This window comes from Amphiprion ocellaris, chromosome 1 (genome assembly GCF_022539595.1).
Source record: "Amphiprion ocellaris isolate individual 3 ecotype Okinawa chromosome 1, ASM2253959v1, whole genome shotgun sequence".
Lineage (NCBI taxonomy): Eukaryota > Metazoa > Chordata > Actinopteri > Pomacentridae > Amphiprion > Amphiprion ocellaris.
In genome coordinates this window covers 10091805-10116906 of record NC_072766.1, presented here as the reverse complement: position 1 = coordinate 10116906, position 25102 = coordinate 10091805, and the positions used below count along the sequence as shown (strand labels likewise).

General features: G+C 40.2%; 1 protein-coding gene across 13 annotated transcripts in view; it reads right to left on the bottom strand.

Moving 5' to 3' along the window:
• The window catches only part of sox6 (SRY-box transcription factor 6), a 135564-nt gene extending 112364 nt beyond the window's left edge, over positions 1-23200 (bottom strand). For 3 of the 13 annotated variants that reach the window (XM_055010208.1, XM_035944452.2, XM_035944456.2), the window contains exons 1-2: positions 20772-21179; positions 1079-1149 (exon numbers count right to left, since the gene is read on the bottom strand). The gene's annotated coding sequence lies outside the window, so the exon portion shown is untranslated. Of the gene's footprint in view, positions 1-1078; positions 1150-20376; positions 20487-20771; positions 21180-22664; positions 22698-23077 lie in introns of those variants that run through there. The other 10 variants (XM_035944453.2, XM_055010230.1, XM_055010212.1 and 7 more) reach the window with 6 other exon arrangements.
• Between the last annotated feature and the right edge of the window lie 1902 nt (positions 23201-25102).

Genomic DNA, 25102 nt, shown 5'->3' with positions numbered 1-25102 from the left:
TAAAGTAATATGATATTGATGCAGAAGAGGATGGTAGTGTTCTCTGTTCTGCTTTTTATTTAAGCAAAATGGCACATTTCAGAGCAACTGGCATACTATATTGCTGAGAACATTTCCATGTAAACCTGTTTTAAACTGCTTTTTGGTAAACAAGCAGAGTTATACAGTGAGGCTTGACAGAGGTTTGGTATAAAAGGATGAATATGTGTCTCTATAGTACCTACAGGATTAGTGTCAATTTATTATGTAAGTATTATGGGATTATCTACTATTATCTAATCCTGTTCTTTTGTATCTCAGAGATACTTAAGCATGTATTTGGATTTGCAGTAACTTTTTAACATGGGACAGAATAAAGTTTTGATTTATTCCAGATATTTTTAATTTGATTGGAAGACTTGGTAAGCAAATATATTCATATTAGGTTGGTATAAATCTAGTGGTGTTGTAGTAAGGAGTTTGATGTGAATGCTGATGATCATGGAAGTGTGTATGTGTAGTTGTAGAATCATGGTAACTAGTGTCACGAATAAGATGATTTTCAGATATTAAAAAAACAAAGAGGATATGTGAATATTTAAAAATATATGAACTTCCATTGTTAACATCTAGCTAACAAAATTATTTACTTCACATTTTTGACTCTCTAGTTTCACCAACTTTTCTCCAAAGGCTGTGTTCTTTTCTCTTTAGTATTTTCCCTGTGATGTCAAATAGACATTAAAATGCCTACAATTATTGAAAACTACAAAGCCTGATGCGCCCTTAAGTTGCTACTCCCACACTAGATTATATCACACAAAAGAAATGTGAACAAAAAGGAGAAAAAAAAAAAAACTTGAAAGCAACTCAATGATTAAGGAAAATAAAAAGCAACAAAAATAAGTTTGAGGATTCAATGTTTCAAAGGTCTGTCAGTATCTTTGTGCCTATATAACTGTCTAATTGTGCATACGTTGTGTGTCTATCCAATTGTCCACCTCATTTGATGCAGGTGTTCAGTGTGGGTGAAAGACAGCAGGGGTGTATGAGACACATGGCAAGACAGAAACAGCTGAAGAGGCAAATTGATACTTACAAAAACTGAAACACTCAATCCCCAGCTTCCAGCGATCACTGGTCGGTTGATTTTGAATTCATGAAAATAACCTGAAATGGAAGCAAAAACACAATAGAAAGATATATTTAAGTCTGTACTTGTATGTAACATGATATCATTTTTACAATGTATGAATACTGTGCAGTTTATTTTGACAGTACACCAAAAAACACAGTATTAATTTTTTTAAAAATGTAAAAAACACCAGGGTATTTGGCACATAAAATCAGTAAGGGTTATTACGTACATCAGAACAGAGAGGGAACAAGTGGGAAAGAATTGAGACCATATTGACTGTTGGCTGATGGTCAGAGTCTCCACAGCTGAGCTGAAACAGCTTTGTTAGTGTCTGACCTCCAGTCCTCACAGCTGTCATCAATGGGAATTCATCCTAGACAATGTTTAAAGTCTACTTCTCTGCTACCTCATTAATCTGCCTTCCAGCCGGCGAATTCCACTAACAAACAGTTTTTCACATAAACCAATTGTTTTATTTAATTTTGCTTTCTTTCATCAAGCACTGCCTGCTAATGATTTATTTAGAGGCCATGCTCTGCTAGTTTCAGCATATCTGCTGAAGTGCTGCAACTTAAGAGCTTTGTTAGAGATCGCAAAGCCCCAGGAAACTCTAATATAGAAGAAGTGCATAGTTTCCGACATCATCTGAGCCAAATCAATCTTAAATTTAGTCACAGTTAAGAAGTGACGATAACAGAGAGAAAACAATTCACCGATCTGACCGTGGAGCAGGGGAGATGAAAAAGCCCCTAGCTCATTCATGTTCGTTTTCTCACATTATCTTGTTTTTCACAATAAGCCAAGACCTCATTACCAGCTGATTTATACAATTAGTCCGCCTCAACACTGCCAATTAAACAAGGCCAAGGGTTTTTTAAGGTCACGCTTAACTGATCTGTCACTAATTTGCACTACAGCACCTCAGTCTTCTATTGCTGGGGCAAATAAGCCACCAACAACAAGACCCGATAAATATACTGACTACCACCGTATTGTTGTCAGAGCACAGCACAGTCTGCTGCGTGGGAGGCTGGAGGGTACCGGAATGAGACAGATAAAGGCAAGAGTTGCAGACGGGTCTGAATGTGGTAGCCTTGAGGCTGGACGTGACAATGGAAGAGAGGAGACCCAGGTGACCTCAACTGAATGGAAAGCTATTACATACGGCAGTGTACTGCTGCCACCATGACAGACATAAATGTTCCTCAGTGAAAGATCCTTTTCACATTATAGCAAGATTTTTCATGTTAATATAATAAAAAATTATTATATAAAGTTTCTTGCAGTAATAATAATAAAAAATCTACTCTCTGTGATCTTAAGCGCTTATTTATACACAACAGAAATTCCATTAAGTAAGGTGAAGCTGAGGAAATCTTGTTTTTGTTGTGGTGGCGGCAGAAAACACTGCTGTAGTTAGATGAATAGCACCTCTGAGCTCAAAGTCTACTACTGCCTCTCAAATGCCGCTACACTATTTCACAGTTCTGAACTATGCTCCAGCTGCAACCACCCACTCCTGTATTCACACATACACACGATTAACTTATATTAGTAGCTATTCAGCCTCATCAACAATCCACTGCCTGCTGGATAAACCACATATTACATGGATTGTAATTCAATAAAGCCTTTGTCAAGCATGTGACTATAGGCTGAATTCCTGTTGTGTCTAAATAAATGAGAGCTCTTATAATTACAGAGAGTAAATATTAGCGAACCTCTGAATTCATAATTTGATGTTAATTGTAAACAATGAGGTAAATAATACATGGGGAGATCTAGTCTTTGTTCACTGGTTATTTAAGTTAATTATTGGAAGGGGTGGGGGCTGGGGGTTACAAAAGAATTTATAATTGCAAATAATGAGCGAACCCAAATGATATTATAATGAATGAAATGTAGTAAACCCTGCGGCGTAATAAGAGTCGCCGTCAACTGGCCTACTGCAGAAGCATGTTGTAGCTCTTTTCCTGCTGTGAATTACACCTACAGGCAGCAGACATGAAACCAGCATTCCCATTTACAAGAGCAGGGACTTTTTACACCCTATACAAATTATTGATTTTATTACATTTTTATAAACAAACTGTCGATACACTTAACTCACCTAAGCTTTTTTGTTTGTTTGTTTGTTTGATTGAAACGGAAAATGCAAACTAAGTCAGGCCCCATTAGGCCACAAGTGAACCGTAAAAGTGAAGCACAAAGGCTATTTTTCTGTTGAAATAATTTCACTGCACTGTAAATACTGAGGGTTTAGCGCTCAGATACAAAAATCCAAAGAGACTGATGCAACTGAGCATCAAAGCAGCAGAGACAGAGCTCACAGCCACCTGTGGCATTTCTGTCAAAGAGTGGCCTTTTCTCTAGCTTTGGCTGGTCATAGCTACCGCGCACACACACACACATACACACACGCACACACGCACACACACACACACACACACACACACACAACACACACTGAAGAAATACATGAAATTACGTATATGCACACACACGCAAGTTGCAATGAAAGCTTTGAAATGCAGTCAAAAATTCTAGCATTTGTCATTTGTCAGGGAATACACACACACACACACACACACACACACACACACACACACACACACACACACACACACACACACACACACATCTGCAGTGCTCCAGTATTCAAACTGCACTGATGAAATTACAGCGAAACCGAACTGAGGACGCCAACTGGATAAACTGTCTCTGGTCTGTGTGGGTTTACCAAAAATTGGTAAATACACACAATTTCTCTGGACAAAACACAAGATTCAAATTCCATGATGAACCAATTAAATTGCGCTACAGCTTCTCATGCGGAAACTGCTCGTGTATCATACTGTATAGCCCGCTGGAATTCCCATTTAAGCTCAGGCCTCTTCTACAGGACGCAAAGGAAGGCAGTTTTACTACCACAGCTCAGAAAGATTCACTTTCAAATCAAATGAACCTTCAAATTCCTGACATGTGTTTATGTACGGTGTGGGCTACGCTTGATTTAATTTCCCCTGTCCATAACAGAGAGCTGTGTTTTCAGCCGTCATGTGACAGTAGCTCAGCATCAATAGACAACATCACCACAACTGTATGCAGCACAGAGACCGACCACCACACAGCTGTCCTGACCAAATTCAAGTTTAATGTTTCTTGTGCTTCCGTTTACTCTATATTGCATTAATGCTATATGCAGGATTAAATTGCCTGTCTATAGGTGTCTGAATGTTTATGCGTCTGCTTCATACATGTGTGCATGTATGCATACGGGCAATTCGCCCTGCTCAAGCTGTGTGTGGATATGCATGAGCAAGCCAAAACTTGTACTAGAACTTCTGCTTGGAATTCATCCAGATCTGCAACATGTTAAAAAAAAAAAATCCTCCCAATCCTCCGTTCCAAATCCTCACTCTCCTTTGCATCCAAACACTCTAAAGTAGGAATTCTGCCGAGTTAGTTATTTTGACAATAGAGGTAATCTATGCCATCAGCAGGCTGCTCCCCACCTGGATGCAGTGTGGTTATCTCTGCAGAAGCAGCAGCCGCACAGTCAGTAAGGCTGGGGGCTGCACGGCTGAGTTTGGGATGCAATGAGGTGGGGCTGTAACAGTGGTCCCAGGGGAAATAGGGAAATGGGGTGAGAGGTGGGAGGATGGGGTAAAAGCGCACAACATTCTGCCACGGAAATGTCTGATATAGTAATTGAACACATGTGATTGTCTGTTAAACATCCACTTCCATAAAGTCAATTCTCTCCATAGTAGCATCATCTGTGAAATATGAAACGACGGCGTCCATGCAGTGAGTAACCATCACAGCCAGGAGTGAGAGAGGACATTACTTGTCAGGAAAGCAGCTAGAGTTCAGGTAAACTACAGACGCACTGAATTTATTCACTTCCTGCTGGTGTGATACTCTTTGGACAGCCGTGGACAGAAAAAATAAAAAGGTCCAGGGGTGTGTTGTCAGCAGGACGAGCTGTATTTCTACAAGAGATCCACCGTATCATTGAGTTATTTGGTGTTGGAAACGTGGTCAGTCACGTGCAAACAGCTGTTTCATGCTCCAGCACACCATTAACTGTCACAACCTTACAAACCTCTCTTCCCTCCTCTTTTTATCTTTACTCTCTTGTCTCTCTCAGACTGTCTCCGGCTGATCTTGTCCTAACACTCAGCCACAGCTAGACGAGACACTCACAAAAATGTCTAGCACCAGCGTGTCAAGAATGACTACCAGAGTGTCACTCCAGTTAAAATGTCTTTGTCGAGAATAAAACAGTGACCGACATTTTGGCAGAGCTGAAGTGCGGTAATGTCAGATAAAGCAGAGAGAAATCTACTCCTGAGCAGCAGCTATTCTGCCCCAAGTTGGTTACAAGTAATACCCTGATACAGATAGTGTTGTGGCTGAACAAAGCTTTCATGTGCTGCTTGGCAAATACATTATCTGTCATTTCCTCTGCATCAAATAACAAGAATAAAAGTCTATTTACTGAGCAACTGGGTTGGAGCAGGGTGAAGGGAGAGAAACGACCAGCAAATGGAATGTTTTCCTCCACGGTGGACGGCATTCAGTCCCCAGTGCTCCTAACAGGCGCGAGTGCAACCTATCAATTCCCTTTGATTTCCTCTCACATATTCTTTACTCCAAAGACCACAAAGACAGAGAACATAGAATAGGCTTGTCTTTTTGCACAGTGATGAGACCTCCTTTCTTAACTTCTAAGATATACACGCATATTTCCCCCCCTTTTTTCTTTCTTCCTTTTTTTTCTCTGTCTCCTTCTTATTCAGTTTGGGGGTTTTGTGTTTTGTGTATGTTGGGGGCAGGGGTATGAAAACAAGTCTCTCCCTCTCTCCCAGGTAATGTGTTTATTTTCCTGGACCCATCTTCTAGTTTACTGCGTGGTGGCGTTTCTCCCCTCTTATCGCCTGGCCCTCGCGGGGCACTTTAGCCCCTCAAATCCTGTTCACCACATACTGGTTTTAGAATCTGTGAAATGAGTGCTAGAGAAGCGTGGCCACAATGTCTGCCTGTGTTGCTACTGGACTCAAATGGGCTTGGTGCTTTTTTTTTTTGTCCAGGGAGATGCATAAATGGAAGTTTTTAACACCTCAAAGGAGGCTGGGCCTTTGTGGAGCCACACTAGAGAAGCCTGCCAGTCTCCCGAGGAGGCAGACACACTGAGTGCTGCAGGACAAAGAGCTAGAGGAGCAGAATCAGCAGGGGCATCACTCTGCTTTGGGCACCAGCTACACACACACATATATACAGCCACATATATAGCTGTACTTACATACAGTACATAGCACACATATAACCACACACACACACACACACACATCACAAAGGATGGAGTGATGTGTTCCAGCTATCTTAACCTCCTGTAAACATATTATGATCAAAAGAAGCAGATGTGTAAAATGTCTCATAACAGTGATGTACTTAAATCTGACAAATGAACCGACTATAGATTCTCCTCACACCTATAGTGCCGAGCTAGTTACAGGTAGAAAATCAAACAGCCTGCAGCAATAACCAAGTAATAAGAAGATTTGAATATAAACACTGTATTTCCGCCAGCTGAAATCAACATACAGTGACTAACTGTAAATAGATTCATGTCATTCTATAAACACACTCAATAAAAATATACAACCAGCACACCACCATTTCCTACTTATTGATTTCAGCTACACTGTTTGAAAATAATTTCCTCATTTCCATCCCAATTTTCCTTATTGAAATTCTTTTTTTATTCCCGAGTACAGCCCAACAGCTGGCATTTACAATCAGTCTTTATGCTGTTTAGATGTCTACAATAAGCATTTAGATGCAAATATCTCTGCCTTGTACAAAGGACTTGCAACTTCTGTCAGAAGCAACATAATCAACCTGCAATTGTCTCCTGGCTCCAAGTGGTTTCCAGTGACAAGGCCTAAGCCGTAAGCATCTGTATTCAAATGATTCCCTATTTCAGGCACGGTTTAGTGTGGATATTTTCCAACAGTACGGCACTGAAAATCAATCACATGGTGAATTAAACCAGAAAGGAAACAACTGATCCATAAATGATCAGGTTACAACAAGGCATTGGTGTCCACAAATTATTCAGTGTTTTCCTTGTTCGAGGAGAAGCAGCGATGCACTATTTGATAGTGGTCTTTTCCACCAATGACTTGCATTGCTGTCGCACATATTGGATTGGCAAAAACAGGCTTAAGTTGAAACATAATTATTTAGTCACAATCTCGGCACAATGCAGGCAGACAACTTTAAGTAAGGACATGTTGGAAACCTTGGCAGCGTGTTACAAAGTAAAGAAACAGTGACTAGAGTTCATGCTGAAAAATCACTGTCTTCTTCAACAGTGTTCTCGACAGTAGAACAGCATTTGTCTGCATTTGAAATCTAAAAAGTAAACCATTTTTTAAAGTCTTTAGTGTGTCACAGAATCACATTAATGAGTGGAATTAAAACATGGAGAAGCACAGGACAACTTCATTTACTTTAAAAAAAACTGAGTCCAATTTTAAGTAAGCATTAAAAATGACGTAAATAAAAGACAAAGCCTGTAGGTGTGTGTAACCACAGTGTAAATCTGATAGTGATGGAGGGCATATGCTTTGCTTTGGCTCCATTGCCCCTGTACAGCCATTTTAACAATTAACATTATAACCTCCGTTTTTGCTTTTTATTTATAGTTGCAGGGGTCATTTATCTTTTCTTTTTTTTTTGTGAAACCCGCAATTAATAGCAGCGTTTGCAAATGAGTCCATTTAGAAGGAGGGAAAATGATCAGTTTGAGAATATTTCTGCCTTCTTAATCTTCTAAAGAGGGAAATGATTTAAAAGGAGGACACAAATCTCCAGTGACATGGCAGGAACTGTAGGGCACTTTCCTCTCTCCCTCGCTTTCCATTCTCCCTTTCTCATCTCACTCATGTCTCCCTCTGGCTCCCCATCCCCATTTCTTTCTCCTCCTAATTTACCTCTCCCCCCCTTGTTGCCCTATAGGGGTAGAAGGGCCAGGAGTCAGGGACAAGGAGCTGAGGGTAGGGCTCTACTTGGCTTGTCCCCTCAGAGGAAACAAATGTAGTGTTCGAGCCACTGATCACTGGTATAATTGAGTTTAACACTCCTTTTCTGGATTAAAAAAGGGCCTTTGAAATGAAAGGTCAAATTACCTCTACAGTCAGGCAATAAATAAGTCAAACAAGGTAAGAGGTTCCTGCCAGCATATGTTAGTGGCAAATTTAATTAGCGAAAGAAAGGACGCTCTTCCATTCCATACTGTATTGAAAACAGGCAATGCTGAAGTCCCAGTTGTACAGCAAAGGGATGAAAATATAAATAATCAATTATCAGTTAATATCATTTAAATTCAAGTTGCACAGAACAAGTATATAACTACTACTAAAGGCATAAATACCTAATTATTTCACAAAACCAGCCTTAATGTTACATTATTAGATATCCAAAGAATTTAAGCCTGTCTGGGTAACACTGCTGGTCATTAGTCTTCACACTTTAAATGCATGATTTTTTTTTCCCATCATGTAAGATATGTTATAGGTCCATTGTCCATTGATTGCAGCACAAAGAAAGGAAATGGGCATAAAGTAAGGCTGTAGTCTGGAGTGGAAGCACAGAAGGTGGCCAAACAAGGCACAGAACAAGAGAGAGAGAGACACAACACTGTTCTACACCCAACCAGCTACAATGTGGCCTTTGTGACATAATGCACTCTGCACAGCAGATTGTGGAAAATAATCCCAAATTTACTGGTTTGCATATCCAGCAATAACAACTGACATCACAACCTGTACCATATATTCCATGTTTCTGGACACGTTTCACTTTTAGTGGAGAATGAGGGGGGTAAGAAAAACATTGTCAAGCAGTTATTATATTCCCATCATGTCCTGGGAGCCCATTACAGCATGGCACAAGGAACGGTAAAACTGAGAAACTCAGCAAGCTGAGGCTGAACGCAGAGGGCTGGGGAGCACTTAGGCTCACAGTACAAACTCACTACACACCGTTAACTGCTGGAGAAAGATGTAGTTCAAACAAACACTTTGCACCTACAGATTATGTGAGTTTAAATTCTGGTAGTCATTAAGGTTTAGTTTTTCTGTTCAAGTGTTTAGTTGGCTTCCGTGTGCTACCCTTAGTGTTAGGCCAAGCAGCTTCAGGTGTCATTGCAGAGCTCCTGAAAAAAGAATAATGAAGAAGGGAATGCAGAGGAGAGCAGGAGGAAGAGGCTCTTAGAAGCAGCTGTCTAGATAATCAGAGCTTCAGTCTGGTGTTAACTGTGTTAAAAGCACGACAGGTGGGTCACATGAAAAATGTTTTCTTTTGGCTTGCGAACACATGCTTCGGATTATTCTATAAGAAAAACTGACATTGCTCCAAGAAAAGGAGCGAGGGTCACTACTGCTCACCACAAAGTAGTTTGCAAGTACAGCTTACATTACATGTGAATATACATTTAGAGGCTGAGTATATTTTGAACATTCCAGTGGGAAACAAATGAAACAATGTAAACGTATTAAATTGTGTTTCAGACATGAATAAATACTGCAAGGAAAGTATGATCTAAGTCATAAAAAAACACTTTTCAGGATTCTTTTTCAACATAACCCACCTAGATTTCAACTGAGCGAGCCAAGCAGACTTTTAAATAAAACCGGCAGGCTAGTTCCCACAACCCTTTAGAAATGCGAGTTAAAATGTATACTGAATAAAATATAATAACATAAATAAATGTTCTGAAATTTGTGACTTCCATCCAGCTAAAAAAATCCACATCTGGTGCCATTTCAGTGTTCAAATGGCAAAAATAATATTTCCAAAGAACACCATGAACAGAGTAAGTGTGTGTGGAGTGTGTGTGTGTGTGTGTGTGTGTGTGTGTGTGTGTGTGTGTGTGTGTGTGTGTGTGTGTGTGTGTGTGTGTGTGTGTGTGATTGCACGTGTGCTTGTGTCAGTGTGTGCATGTATGTGTCAGTACATCCATGTGTGTGCATGCGTGCTCTCCACAACAGCCCCCAAACATGGTTTTGGGCAGAGTGTGGCCTAACAGTAAAATGTTGAAATTGGAAAAAATATTACCCTTCTTTCTCTTGAATAGCAGAGAGATAAGCACCCTTTAGCAATGAAGCCAGTGGAGTTTAAGCTTATTATGAATACCTCTCAGAGCGCAGAAGCATGTACTGTAGAAATCAAAAGGAGTAATAGGCAGGTAAGCCAGTGTCATTTTAAGGAGGAAGTCAGTTGTGAAATTGTAAAATCTCAAGGCCCTGCTGACAATCTCCTGCCCACAGAACACTCCCATAAATGATTTCTAATGGCAGTGGTTATCACATATCTGAAAAAGTTAGAAGTTTGTGAGGCGAAAAGAAAGAAAATCCTATGCTAATCTCTCCATTGATGGAGACTAATAATAATAAGACCATTTATCTCTTTGATTAAACAGCACATACTCTGAAGTTCACAAGAATGTGTGATTCTTTGCAAGTGCCCTAATCTTCCCAAAGTAGACCCGGCTTTGCAGAACATTCCTCATGGTTTCATGTTCAATTGGCTGTGAAAGTCCACTCTTACATGCTGGACTCAAACCATAAAAAAGGTCACCTTCATTAATTCATTTGTTCATTTGGGTTTTTTTAAGCAATATGTTGGGAGCTGCTCATCAAATTCCTGAAATTTCTAAATAAAGTACAAGAAAAAAAAAACATCAGCAGTAAGGTTACAGTACCGTATTTATCTGTGCATTTTGCGCCTAATAGCATCAGTTGTAAAGCTCCTCTGCCGAGATCTGTTGTAAAGATGATATAACACGACTGCTCCGAGGCAGCCTGGACCATGTAGTGCTCACATATTCTACAAAGGCACACACATACGAAACACCCACAGGCTAATACATACTGTGCTTTTCTCCTCTGCATATTCATTCATGTTTCCACATCATCTGCAGGTCTCCTAATCACAGTCACTTCCCCTTTAATCACAGGGCTCTAATTAGGTCCTAATAAACCATTTTGCCATCCTCTTGGAGCGCCTCTGTGTCACTCACACATCAAACCATGAAATACTATATTAAGGGGCTGTCAACCTCAAAGGAAAGCTCCTCCAGCAGCGGTGATACAGATACTGCAGGCACACCCTCTTACACTAATTGAAATTATCGAAAGCTCTGCTTACATGTGACACTTGGCCATGTCTGAAACCATGGCCTGAAGTAGAGCAGTCAAAAGCACAACAGTTGTGCCAGCGCTGAGGCTCTACTGGTTTCTCTGATGTCGGATAATTGTTTAAACCTGAGTGGATATGGCACCGGGCCTCATGCTGCTTGTTCTGCCAAGAGAGGAAAAAAATTTTCTCACTAACACTTTCCTCCTCTGTTGCTTCTATTCTAATTCAGTCCATCACGGGCTTCAAGGAAAAGCCTCAAAGATTCCACGTTCATCTTGCAGAACCAATGTTGGGGATGATGATCACTGACCACGAGTTGATAATGATGACTGTTTAATTAGAAGCCTTTCTTTGGCCTGGCCATAACCCAAACTCCTCCACCCTGCAGATGGTAACCAATAAATTTAGCTTCGCCGAGGATGAGGAGGAACATTGTACCTCCCCAATGTACCCTCAACCCCACCCCTAACCAAGGGCACAAAGCCTTTCTCCTTGCTAACTCACACAAAAAAAAAAAACACAACCTTTGTGCACGTTGGTGAAGTCCAACCATCTCTTCTAGTCTACGATCATGTACATCTAATTTCCAATTTGCTTACAGATTCCATTTTATTGTTAGATTTTTTAATTCCATTTTGGGGATCTTTTTTCTGTTTTTGATTAACAAGAGTTTGCATTAGTTTTCCCTGATACCCTCTCCTTGCAACTAAACCATAATTCCATTTTTTATGGTTATGTTTAGGCAACTCAAAGCTCTCGGTTAGAGTCAGGGAAACACTGTGGTCGTGGTAAGTACATTAGGGTTGGTTTGGGAAACTAAAGCCCTTTGTTAAGGTTGGGAGGAACATTGTGAGCATGGTAAATATTAGAAAAAGTAAACTTTAATCTAATGGGGGATGCAAACCACCACAGACGTCATGTGCCTGGCTATCCACCCTGACCTCCTCCGTATGAGTTTACACTGCGGAATAAGGGCATAATTCTGTGAACAAGCTTTGACAGTGAACGTAAATTGCTGTTGCAAATTAGTTGCATATGAATGTAGTGCGTGGGAGGGAGGACTTTTGAAGGTTGTAAAATATTCCAGCAAAAAAATGGCATCTTCTTGAAAATCTGAACATTTTTGCTCATTAGGTTTCCCGGTGTCATTTATTCGTCCTCGTCGAAGTTATTGTAGATTTTGCACCCCATCCTGTCTGGTGGAAAAAAGAAACGAGTGTTGCTGCTCCTCGGACCATCTCCCTCCACTCTCACCCACCTCATGTCAATCATCCTCCCTTAGACGAGCCTCCTCCCAGATGTTTCTACACCCGTCGTGCCTGGCAGAAACACCACTCTGTGTTATGTGTGTGTGTACTGTATGTGGGCGGGTGGCGTGTGCCAGAGTGGCTATCCCCTCGGATTGTCAAAGAGGCTCATGGGAAATTTACTACATGGGCCAAACCACAGACTTTCTCTATCATTTCAGCAGATTTCTCTTTTTTAGTCCCATTCAAGAGAGAAATTATCGAAGATGGTACTTTCTCTGGCTTTACTGTTCGAGGTCTTAGTTTGGGTTTTTTCGGCTTTCCTCGCTATAACTGTACTTTGCTTATAAACGTGCAGCTGAGCCAATCAGGGTGCAATTTTAGACCGGGCAAAATGTTTCCACCGCCTCCAACAGTTGTTTCTGAAGCATAAATGTTAATTTGTGGTTTTTCAATGAACAAGCACATGTCTGTTAATTCAAATTTGGTTTACGTTGAAGGATCACATTTTCCAAAATTAGTGCTCCTGTTATGGATATATTGTGGTCCAAATGCTGATGGATAAAGTCGCTACCGTCATTTGGAAACAGATGAAAGCTGCTGCTTCAATTCTGCTACTGCACATATTCCCTCCCAATAAGTACAATAATTATCTTCAACCACCTTGAAAATGCAAAATTTCCTCTGGGGGAAAAAAATCCCCAATTGTGAGTCAGGACAAAAATCTATTTCTATTGAAGAAAGCCGAGTTTGATCTACTTACTCCACATCAGAGGAGTCTGAGGCAACATGAACACTAACATCATTATTTGTGCAGAGTCTTTAGTCTTAGAAAGTCTCTGAAAATCTGCACTTAGCTCATCTTTTCACCAGCAGCGCCTAAACACCCCCTCCCTTTACTCAGAGAGAGAGAGAGGATAACAAAGACAGACAGAGAGCGAGAGAAAGACAGAGACCAAGAGAAAGCTTGTGGTTGGGTCTGCTGAAGCCATTTTCTCATAATGCACATTAAGAGCAATGCCTTGCAACACGTCCAAGTTAGTGTATAAAGAAATTATTCAGAGAGGAAACAAAAGACCTGGGCTAGAAGAGATGCTATGGTTAACTTCATCAAACTTTAGCCACAAGACCCTTTCCATCTATTCCCCCACCCTCCCTCTTTGTCACTTTGATTTATTTTTGGCATCGTACATTAGCATTTTCCAAAGGAAAAACTGTCGGGAATCTGATTTCTGGCCCAATACATCTTTTCTTTTCCATAACTTCCTTGCCTGTTATAGATGTCACGGTAGCTGCTCCATGATGCAATTGGTTGATCAGTATTTGTTTCCATCCAACGAGGCTCACTCATACTATCTGGAGAGCTTAAAATTTAGCAGTAGGAAAGACCAATTATGTTTCTCCTGTGAGGCCTGTCTTCAAAAACGCAATAAAATCAACAAGTGTCTTGGGTAATTTTCGTATTTTTGGCTTTATGGATTAGGTCAGATCTTCGTTATTGCAATTCCTATATATTGACACTTTTCAATCAGACAGGCCACAGATGTCTCAACCAGTTCTACCAAGTATCACATTAAGATAAAAATTGCTAATCATGGTCACTTTCCTTTCCTGCATGGCAAAGACAACATAAGAATATCATAGTTCAAAAAGAGACATTTTATGCACACATGCATAAATACACACTGTGTTCGAGCACACATGCAAATATGTGCACAGAAACTAAGTTGCTAATCTGATTGGAAAACAATCGCGTGCCAACAACACAGCTCCCAGCATCCTTAAAGCCGGACCATGGAGTAATGAAGCCAGATTGGCTGGCTTAGTTGCAACTATGGAGCATATTTTACGTCTCATGTCAGATCAAGCTGGCAGATGCCAAGCCGGCTGTTAACCTCCACCAATTGGATAATGTCTAATTGTTCAGCTTTAATAGACCGTGGAGACCCGCATAACTTGGATACAAAAATAACTACCTTCTAAGACTATGGAGTCTGTAAATGTTGCAAAAAAAAACAAACAAAAAAAAAAAACAGCTCAGTTCACAGTGGGTCAGTGATTTCAACTATGTGATTTTTCTGCAATGAGGTTATTCATAACAAATGGGAAATTCAAATATGTGCTCCACGCCATAATTGCGTTGCTTCTGCCTGATTAGACGAGAAGCTTTTTAGGTCATTCTTTCACATTATATTTACATGAATACTGTCACAGCAGCCCATGTTGGCTGAAGTTTACATTTTCATGGAGTCCTTTAACGCCTCCTCCAAGGCAGTGGCTCGCCCATGGGATGGGCCTGATCCAAACACAATGGGGGGGATCACAAGCAAAAGGCTTGTTGTGACGCTTTTGTGTGTTAGCAGCGCAAAAGCCCACATTACACTAATCTCTTTTCCCTTGTTCACTCGCAAGACACAATCTCAGGTCTTCAGAGCTTCTCCAATTCTAGCAGGACAGAAAACGCTCAGGGCAAAAGATCACAGCTTCTTCTTCTTCTTTTTTTTGATTCGTCCCAGCCTTACTGCAGCAAGGTCACTCATACACATATAATGACCGTATATCTACCCATCTATGAGAAGCTGATACGCTGACAAATAAGCCCATTTTCTCTGTGACTAAAATTAAAGTTTGGTGCGACTGCAGTCAGTGAAAGCTGTTGGTGAGTCAAAGGGAAAAAATAATAATTAATGCATGACTCTCAAACTGTAGCTAACAAAATGGTTGCCACAAAAAAATATACATTTTTTTTTTCCAACTTGCATTCAATTCTGTACTCAAATGTGTGCAAAAGGAACATTGGGGCGACATGAATGTTTGTTTAAAATTCAGTTCCAACCACCTGCACTCTTTTCACACAAGCTGACAGTTCTCAGGCTTGATCTCCATGCTGTGTGTGTGTGTGTGTGTGTGTGTGAGAGAGAGAGAGAGAAAGAAAGATCATGTGTGTGCACATGCTGTGTGTGCACGTGTACTAATGCCGGTGTGCCTATTCCTGTGTGTGTTTGCGCATGTACATATGTGTGTGTGTGTGTGTGTATATGTGTAGGGACTCCAAAATCCACCACATTTTAATTACTGCCCGGCTGTACTGTGTGTCTCTTTGATATGGAAATAGAGGCAACCATCTTCACACAGCCACTGTACAAATCTTCATCTGATTCATAAAAAACAATGAGCCTGACTAATTCCGCCACCTGATTACGGTCCCAGACCTGTGTCAGAGACATGCAGCCACCAACGCCCTTCCAATTAATTCTACATATTAATGTGTGATTTTGTTTAAAAAAAAAGAAAAGAAAACCAACAGAGGTTACTTACCATAGCCTAGACTGTTGCATTTTGAAGTCAAAGTTAATTATGCACAACTATGCTATGGACTGAAAGAAAATGTCCAATTATTTTGAGAAAAACATATTCGGTGGGAGAGTGAATGATACAGATCAAAATGAGCCACTTAGGTTACTTGTGCAATTATGCAGCTCCTGTGATGATACACATATTTAGATTTTTTTTCATCTGTAATCCTTTAATGTCAGCAATACTGTTCACTTACAGCAGCCAGAGGGACACAGAGATCTAATAGAGCAGAAGTTAAAAAAAAAAAAAAGCCGCTGCCCTTGTTGATGTTCAGTAAGTGTTGGTGCACATAGGTGCTATTTGTTTCTGAATAAAACATGACATGTAGTCAAACTGAATCTCGGACAGTGAAGGAAAGGTAAAGGAGAAAAACATATTTTAAAGAAAGAATCTCTCAGTCAGATTATGGCAAACTAACGGCCAAAGCTGGATAAAATTGAAAATGTAAAAGCTCAAGATGCTTTTTCTCAGAGGCTGCTGTAGTGAACAGTCTCCCATCTATCTGTCTGGCTCCACATTGTCACAGCTTTTCATTTATCATGGTGACTTCAAGGAGGTAATGCACCACTGTCTGCTCTTGATGACTCAGCTGACTCTTGAATTCATCAGTATTTCTCCTCTTTGAGAAGTGACAATTCTGCAGACAGAGAAAAGCTAATAGTTAATTTAATGACATTGATTAGCGTTACTAACTTGTCAGAAACTTCTTGTTAAAGGAGAAGAACCCCCCCCCCCCAAAAAAAGAAAGCTATGGCATATTCCCATCAATTTTGATCATTGTTGAAATATTTTACAGCAAATTAGATAACACTTAGAAAGACAGATGTCACAACATGTGCTGCCACATTTATTATCTCCTGCGGTCCTCCAACCTTCTGCTGCCCCCCTCCTCTACCTTTACCAGGCCTGCTGTTGTTTACCTCCTCTCATCTTGTTTATCATCAGGTCTCAGCCAGTATCACTACAAAGAGAAGGAAGACTAGTACCTGTGAACCCCCCACTCCTCTGTAGCGTCATTCGCCCATACACTAGCAGCGTCCTGTCACTTGGAGCAAAATAGTAGTCTTTCCGCCAAAAAAAAGCAGTACATATGGAAAGATAACACGACGTCTGAGGTCTCAGTTATGCAGTCTAAGTGGCATTTGGGCAGCAGACACAGACTGGCTTTTTGGATTTTGACGTTTCGAATCAAAATCAACAGTAGTGTTTATCCGTGTCAGGAGGGAAGACATTCTCACAAAATATCTGGGAGATGGAAAATATCACTCATTCATTCACACTTGCCAAGGCGTAAAGGGGGCTCTCACACACACACACACACACACACACACACACACACACACACACACACACACGAGAATAATAAAACAATGACAGCTTTACAAGATTTTAAATTATCAAGGTCTGGAAAGACTGCTGCAGCCTCATTACAACTCTGACTTTGTGTGAAATAGACTACATGTAGTATTACGCATTCTATTAATAATGTTCATAACACTGCTCAATCTGCAAATGGCAACGCATTACTGGTATTTGTACCCTTCGTTCATAAATATGTCAATATGAGATTTTTTTTTTTATTTCTTATTTTTTTTGTTCCTTGTCCATGCGTGAAATCAGCCTATCATAACTGGAATTGGTTGTAATATCATTAAAGAGTTTGGTTTGGCAGGGGAATACACTCCGGGTAAGACTGTTAGAAGAGCAAGGCCATAAAAACGAAACCTCCACACACCAGCACTTTCATTTGCATCATCGTGCGGCTTAAGCATAAATAACAACTGATTTTTTTAAAGCAGTGAGATAGAATAACACTCCACAATAACTGGATCACACTGATACTTTAGTATTTTTTTGAGTTGGGTCAAACTTACAATAAAATTCCCAGCAATAAAAAGAAAACCATCTGCTGTTAACCCAAAATGTCCAAATTCAGCTTGTGCATTAATAGCACCATTAGTGATCAATGTGCATGAGCAAGACATGAAAAAGTAGATTTTCTTTCTGCATCCCCTTTCTCTCCCTGCCTGCCTCCCTCCACATCTAACTCTCCTGCTTCTTCGTTGATCCCACTAATTGCTGGCACAAGAGCTTTAACCAGATCCTACCTGTAGATGATGAGGACGCTTACAAGTATAAATGCAGTTTGTGGGATTCACTCTAAACAAATTTTAACTTGGACTCATTCACATCATTTCTCTCCCACTCAGTGAAACAAATAAAGATCTGATGGCAAAGAATAATAATGGGGAGGAGAAAAGAAGAGACGTTGGACTTGAACAGAGTGCAGGATGTGTTTAGACAAGTGAGCCAGGTGGCTTTCTCCCTTCATGCCAAAATGAAAGTCCAAGAAATCTTTGAACTTACTGGCACAGGTGGAGAAATGCTGCCTTATTTCTTAGTGTTGTTTAAAAAAAAATTAAAAAGGCACCCCGAGGTCCGAGTCATTGAAAATACAGAAAATATGCAAAGCGACTCATTTTGACATATGATAAATATATTATTGCCCTGCACTTTGGTTAACACACCAACAAATTATCATTTATTTTTTAGTTTAGTTTCAAGTTCAAATCGGCTGTAATTACTGCGAAAGAAACGCGCATCTGTCCGAGGCAATAAAACTGCAGAAATTATTAGAGGGGGACCTCTGTGCCAAAATTTAGTTGCACTCCACATTCCTCCGATTATTAAAATGCAAATCTAAGTCGTGCGCAACAATCGCAAAAGACGTGCGTAAAAGGGAAGAAAGTGATTGATTGAGATACTCAAGTGCCAAAAAAATTTAAAAAATAATACGTGAGAAAATGTTCAACAAAAAAAAAAGCCAAGCGCGGTTGGCATCAAAGAGGCTCTAATGCCGCGTTTCACTCTTTCCTCTCTCACTCTTTTTCGCTGAGCGACACGCTGAGCTGCACCAGCCGTCATGAGACAAACTCTTATAGAGAGACAGAGCCGAGTGTCCCTGTATAGCAATCAGGACAATGTGCTGAATGGGCAGTCTAATTATAAATGTGCCATTTAGACTTGCATTTGGTCTCCAGAACCCGCCTTACCTTATGAGGGAAACCTGAGTTAACTGCCACAGTAAGAGCAACTGTTCCAAAACAAAACGCACACACAAGGATGAAAAAGAAAAAAAAATTTTACACCGCAAAGAAACACACGATTGTGTTTTGCTTTTCACGCTGGACAATTATCTATTTGAGGAGTTTTAAAGGAAAGGGGGAAAAAAAGGAGATAATTACAGTCTCATTAATTATCCACAGGTGTGTTATATGCCGTGAAAAAAAGACGCACAATTATAACAAATAGAAGAAAAGATGCATTCAGGTTTTAAAACTGTTGTCTCTTCTTATTAAAATGTGATTGTAACTCCCGCAGCACTTTCAGAGGGCTGGTTGTTTTTGCGCACAGGGAGTGTGTCTAATTTTGGAAAACATCTTAAACTGAAGGTCCGTCTCCGCGCTGCCAATATCTTTCACTGATATTTCTCTTCATTTATGATAAACCTGCGAAATTAATTATGAAGCTCGTGCAAGATAAATATTTACAAATGCACAGTGTTATAAAAATGTAAGTGTTTTCTCTGCAGTCAGAAACGAGCAAAGTTTATTTTTAGCCTCTAAAAATATCTCAGCAATAATTCTCGGCTGCGTAAAGGCCTGGTTATTAATTTTAGGATTAGTTTTGCGCCAACAAATTGGTTTGAAAAGGCAAGAAAACAATCCTCAGCAAAGCAGATGTGCACTTTTTCACAAGAGGACTTCTGTGTTGTTCAGTCTGGCCAGCGCCGAGCTTCAGAGCTTTCGGCTTAAATGGAAAACTGTCTGTTCGAGTACATCTTCTCTAAATGGACAAGCCTTGCGATTGTTGAATTTAATTTATGGCTTATGCATTCTTTAGAGGTCAATTCCCCTGACCTCCCCCGAGAAAGTTGAGGAAGAGCAAAATTCCCAGGCTGCGCGGCTTCACTTTCTCTGGTGTGTTTCTGGACAGGAAGGGGAGTAAAGTGACAGATATCCACAGAAGACAGAGGAGGTTTGGGAGGTGAAGAGCAGCGGAATGTATAGAAGGTACAATGAGACGTGATCGAGCTTCAAATAAACTTGTCCACCTCGTAATGCAGGAGACAGGAAACCTACCAGGGCGCACGTCATTGTCAATGAATGGTACCGCTCTGTGGACAGAAGTGAAACTGCCACCAGCACAAGAAAGTTACGGGACATGTAAACACACTCACACATATGCACTAAACTGCCATAAAAATGTAGTTCTCTAACCGCTGATTGAGAATCGCCACTTTGATTTAACGCTGAGTGAGATTGTTACCCGTGAAGGGGGTCCGGTTTTTGCTTTTAACGCTGCAGTTTTGCACCGTACAGCCCGCGTCCGCTCGCACCGCTCCTCAGCTGCTGAAATATACAACACCATTAGATTTCAAACCTTCAAATGTTGCTCCGAGCTGTCGTCTAGTTTAGTTCTGATGAAGTTAGATGTTGAGTGAAACGCTGATTTCGCCGACCGTGAAGTGAAGGTCCGATCCAGCACGAAACGCGCCACGCTCGTCCTCGCGTGTACTTGGTCTTGTTTTGGTGAGAGCGACGCATCAGACAAGATTTAAAGTTTGACAGTCCTCGGCGCAAATTTGACCAACTCGTGGAAGCTTTCCGCGTAAGTTGCTTTAAAATGTGCTGGTTTTAAAGCTTTAAAAAATGCGCGCACGGTTCCGAAACATTTCACTGACAGCGGGTTTAGGGAATCAGCAATAAAGCCAAGAGGGGAGTGAAATATCAGGACAGCATAACATGAGTGAAAAGTACAGCAAACGTGTTGTTTACCTTGATGATGTGAGCCGTGGAGAAGATAATTGTGCGTCCTCTCTTTTTTTTCTCTCCCGGTGCGTACAAGAACACTAGACTCGGCCGTACTTTTTCTAGCAAATGATCACTGAGCTATCTGTTGAGCGAAAACTTAAGTCTGCTCACACGGGGCCATATGAGAGGATCCCGTACACTCTCTGTGAAGTTGAGTTGTCCACAAAAACTACAAGTACCTTTTGTTGTTCGTCTATCTGTTCTTTATCTCGTCTCTCTCTCTCCCTCTCTCTTCACACTCAAGACAAGAGAAGACGATGGCTAGAGCTGCTGTCAATCTTGGCAATCAATGCGCGCAGCCATGTCGCAAGTATTCAAAGCATTTCCCGTCGTGCAACATCAGAAAGTGAGTGGCCAGGGCATTGATCTGAGGAAGGCAAAGAGGCAGGACTCCCCCTCCTCCTCCCAGACAAGAGATGCGAGAGAGAGAGAGAGAGAGAGAGAGAGAGAGAGAGAGAGAGAGAGAGGGCGAGAGAGAGGGAGAGAGAGAAGGAGAGAGAGAGACATGGTGGTGAAATAAAAGTGGAGACAGGGAGGATGGTTGTTACTGGCCGCTTTTACTAAGTTTAATAAGCTTACTTAAATGAACATCACTTACAGGCTGCTGCTGCTGCTGCTGCTGCTGCTGCTGCTGCACAGTAAAGTTAAGGACGACCTTGTCCCTGTGGAGATGCTGCACTTTTTTCCCTTTAGTGTCAAGTCTTCTTCTTTTTTTATTATTTATGTTCTTATAAGACAAATAACGCGGTGATCTCTCCAACTTCACCCAAAGTGTTTCAAAATCACACTTTCTTTAGCGGAGAACACACTCATCTGATATGAGATGTCGAGAGAAGGTCAGGTGAGCGAGACGCCGTTTTTAAAAGGCTGAAGAGTTCAGGGACTATTTTACACTTGTGTGATATAACAGCATTTATTTGCATAAATTAAATCAGCACTTCAAATACACTAACTCTACATTCCGTGACTTTTTTATTTTAAAAAAATTAGGCTATAATATAAGAAGTTTTGATTTTCATTGTGTAAGTCTACAGCTTCTTCTAATTGGAAATTTCACAGACTGGATCTCACATTGTGCATTTCAGCTTTTATCTAGATTTTAAAATTATTATTTTGAGAACTTGCATTCAATTTATACCGTTTCCTTATCATTCAAGGCGTTTTATATATCGTCACGGTATTTATTTATTGCGAGATAATTTAATTATTATATCTGAATAAGGTGCCAAAAAGAAAAGACTTGTCAATTTCAGATGCGGTTTAAATTTATTCACCGAATTCAAAACCAAAAAATATCGGTGCGTAAAATATGTAATATGGACAACTGTGTGCCAGAAAATGCAACTTTTAAATTTCATAGACTAATGCGTTTTATTATACAGTTTTTGTGTTTTCTTCTGTAAGAAGCTACCACAAAATAATAAATATGTTGCTTCAGCGTGTTAAATTTAATATTAGAATGATGATTATTTCATTTCATTAAATCTTACATTGTGTTTTAAAACAGACCCACAAAAAGCCATTTGACATCTCATATTAAAGCAAAGGTCTGACCCAGGCAGCCTACAGGTTGCGATCAGTTGCCACAGCAGAAGCTTTTACAAAGAGGCATTTATCTGTCCTGAATGAGCATATGTTTTAGATTATCGGCTGAGCTCGGAGGAGGCCCGCAGATGCCAAACAAAAAGAAAATTTCATTCGAAAAGACGCACAGAAAAGGAGCGACACGACTGACAGAAAAGTTGTAATCTATAAATCAACAGCAGTATTTTTTGTGACAAGCAGAAGAAAAAAACATAAACCCGTTAGTCAACAAGCCGTAAGTGTCACATAATAGAAATGAGAAAAGTTACTTACAAAGAGAGGAGACAGCAGGAGAAAATTCTGATTGTTAACTGCAGAGTGACATAGAGCTAAAAGAGGGAGGAGAAGCAGAGAAAGAGAGAGAGAGAGAGAGAGAGAGAGAGAGAGGATGACAAGAGAGAGAGAGAGAATACACAACTCAACCACAACACATCGCATCAGCTCACACTCTTGTGCGCTTGGCTTTCCCTTTTGTATTTGTTGCAAGAAAACGCCACCACCAAAGTCCTTCACAGTGTTCCTCCGTGCGTCATGCGCGTAATTACGCACAAATTAATTTCTCTTTTGGAATAAGTCTTATTTTTTCAGCAGTGTGTGGTGTGTGGACATTTTTTCCCTGCTGAGATTTGCTTGAAAGGAAAAAAATAATCAGAAAAAGAAAAGAGACAAATAATTTGAAGACTTACCTTTATGAAAAACTTTTTTCTGTAGTTCTGCGGACACTTGGAACTTGAGCTCACCTTTATATTCAGCAGTGCCAAACTACGGGAATCTAACGCACATCACCAACTTTACTCACATACAGTGCAAACACTTTGTATGGTGAGATTGTCCTCTAACAATCTGACACTGTATTTTCAGATCCATGTGTGATGATTCATAGGTGGTATCTGCTGTAAGTGCAGCCTCTTTAAGGAGCGGACTTTGCTTTCACCTCATGGACTGAAATGTGATTTGGACGTGTCTCATGCGCCACCTTTTGGACACTTTGAGAAACACCTGCAGATGTCTTCCATCCCGTAAAAGTCAGATGACTGGAAAAGAGACAAAATCTGCACAAATGGGCCACAACCTTTTGAATTTTTTAGAACTTTATGCTGCTTTAAATTGTGTTTTAACCCATTTGATGTACAGTTATGTTTCTACAACAGTCAAATTATTTCCAGCATTTGTAGCTTTGGACTAGATTTTTATGACTTTCAAAATGACAGTCTGGTCTGTGGAAAAAAAAATAGATGCACAAAAAAAGGCATGACTCATTCCATTTGTTTAAGATGGTAGGCTGTTTATTTCCAGCAGGTGCCAGCTACTGCCAGACAGATTTCAAAATACAAATATAGTCGACTATTTTTACAGGAGGTGACTGTAATGGCTTCCTCTTTATAGCTCAGATGGGTAGCATATGAAGCCCGTGTGAAGAGCAAAAGACAGTCCAACTTGTTGGGGGGTAAGGCAGACACATTTGCATACCCTGTGAGTCTTTGATGCATCTTGAAATTCAAGTCTAGCCCATAAATATTTGAAAAGGAGAGTGCATGAAAATCAACATTTTTGTTACATTAAATTAACATGTGTTCTTCTCCTGTTCTGCATGGTTAATTAGAGAACACCATTCAGTCAGTGAGCGAGGATGAGGATGGGGGGGGGGCTGCTGCTTTGATTACAGTGCAGCCAGAGCAGGTTTCAAAGGTGTGCAGCTGATTCATGCTTAGGAAGACAGTGATTAGTATTCTCAGGGAGGATTCACAATTATCTAAATTATCAAAGAAGAAGAATTTTAAATTTAGAAAGCTCTACTTTAAACCTTTGATGATAATATTAAACCAGTTAGGGGCAATGCACGTCTTTACATGATAGCCTCTTTAATGTATCACTTTATCTTAACACACATTTTTAGCATTTAGAAGAAGTGTATATACAATTAATGATTACTTATAGCACAGTCTGATGCCGTTTTAGGCAGATATAAGGCCATTTTGATAACTTATTGATGACCTTGTTAATATCTATGAATATATAATGAAGCATTTATAATTACTGTATAAATGTGATGTTTTTGATGGCATAGCATATCCTATAAAATGTAATTATAATGATAGTGTGTTGTGAAGTGCATTATAAAACACAAAAAATATACTCACCTTCATATCTTTCAATCAAGCGTGTGTTCCTACCGGAATTTGGAAATGTGCAGATGAGCAGAAGCTCCTGTCCTTTTCACTTTTATTCACTTATGAAGATATTTGCAAGTATTACTGCATGCACAAGTGAAGCATTTGACTTAGCACAAGGGGAGGTAGAGCGTTTTAGGGTGTGTGAACATTTCTGGAAGATTTGTTCAACATTCTAACACAATAAGTGACCTCAGAATTTAAGGATACACGTAGTACATCTATGTTTGTAATGCTAACAGTCACCTGCCTCATGTACACTTTTTATTTCATTGCACATTTTATGGAGAACACAGTTTTCCTTTTGTTCTCCATCAGTGTAAATATGAAGCACACTACTACAACATCTTCACTAGCAGATGACTTAATCCTACATCAACTTCTGAGAACACCCGGATCTGCCATCAGTGAGACTACTGACTCGTGGTAACAACCGCTGATCGTGTCCAGCTACAAAAGGGCCGACATCTGCAAAAACCAACACGACATAGTTACTACTGAATGCCAGATTCTGCAATTAACTCAAACACTATTTGCATA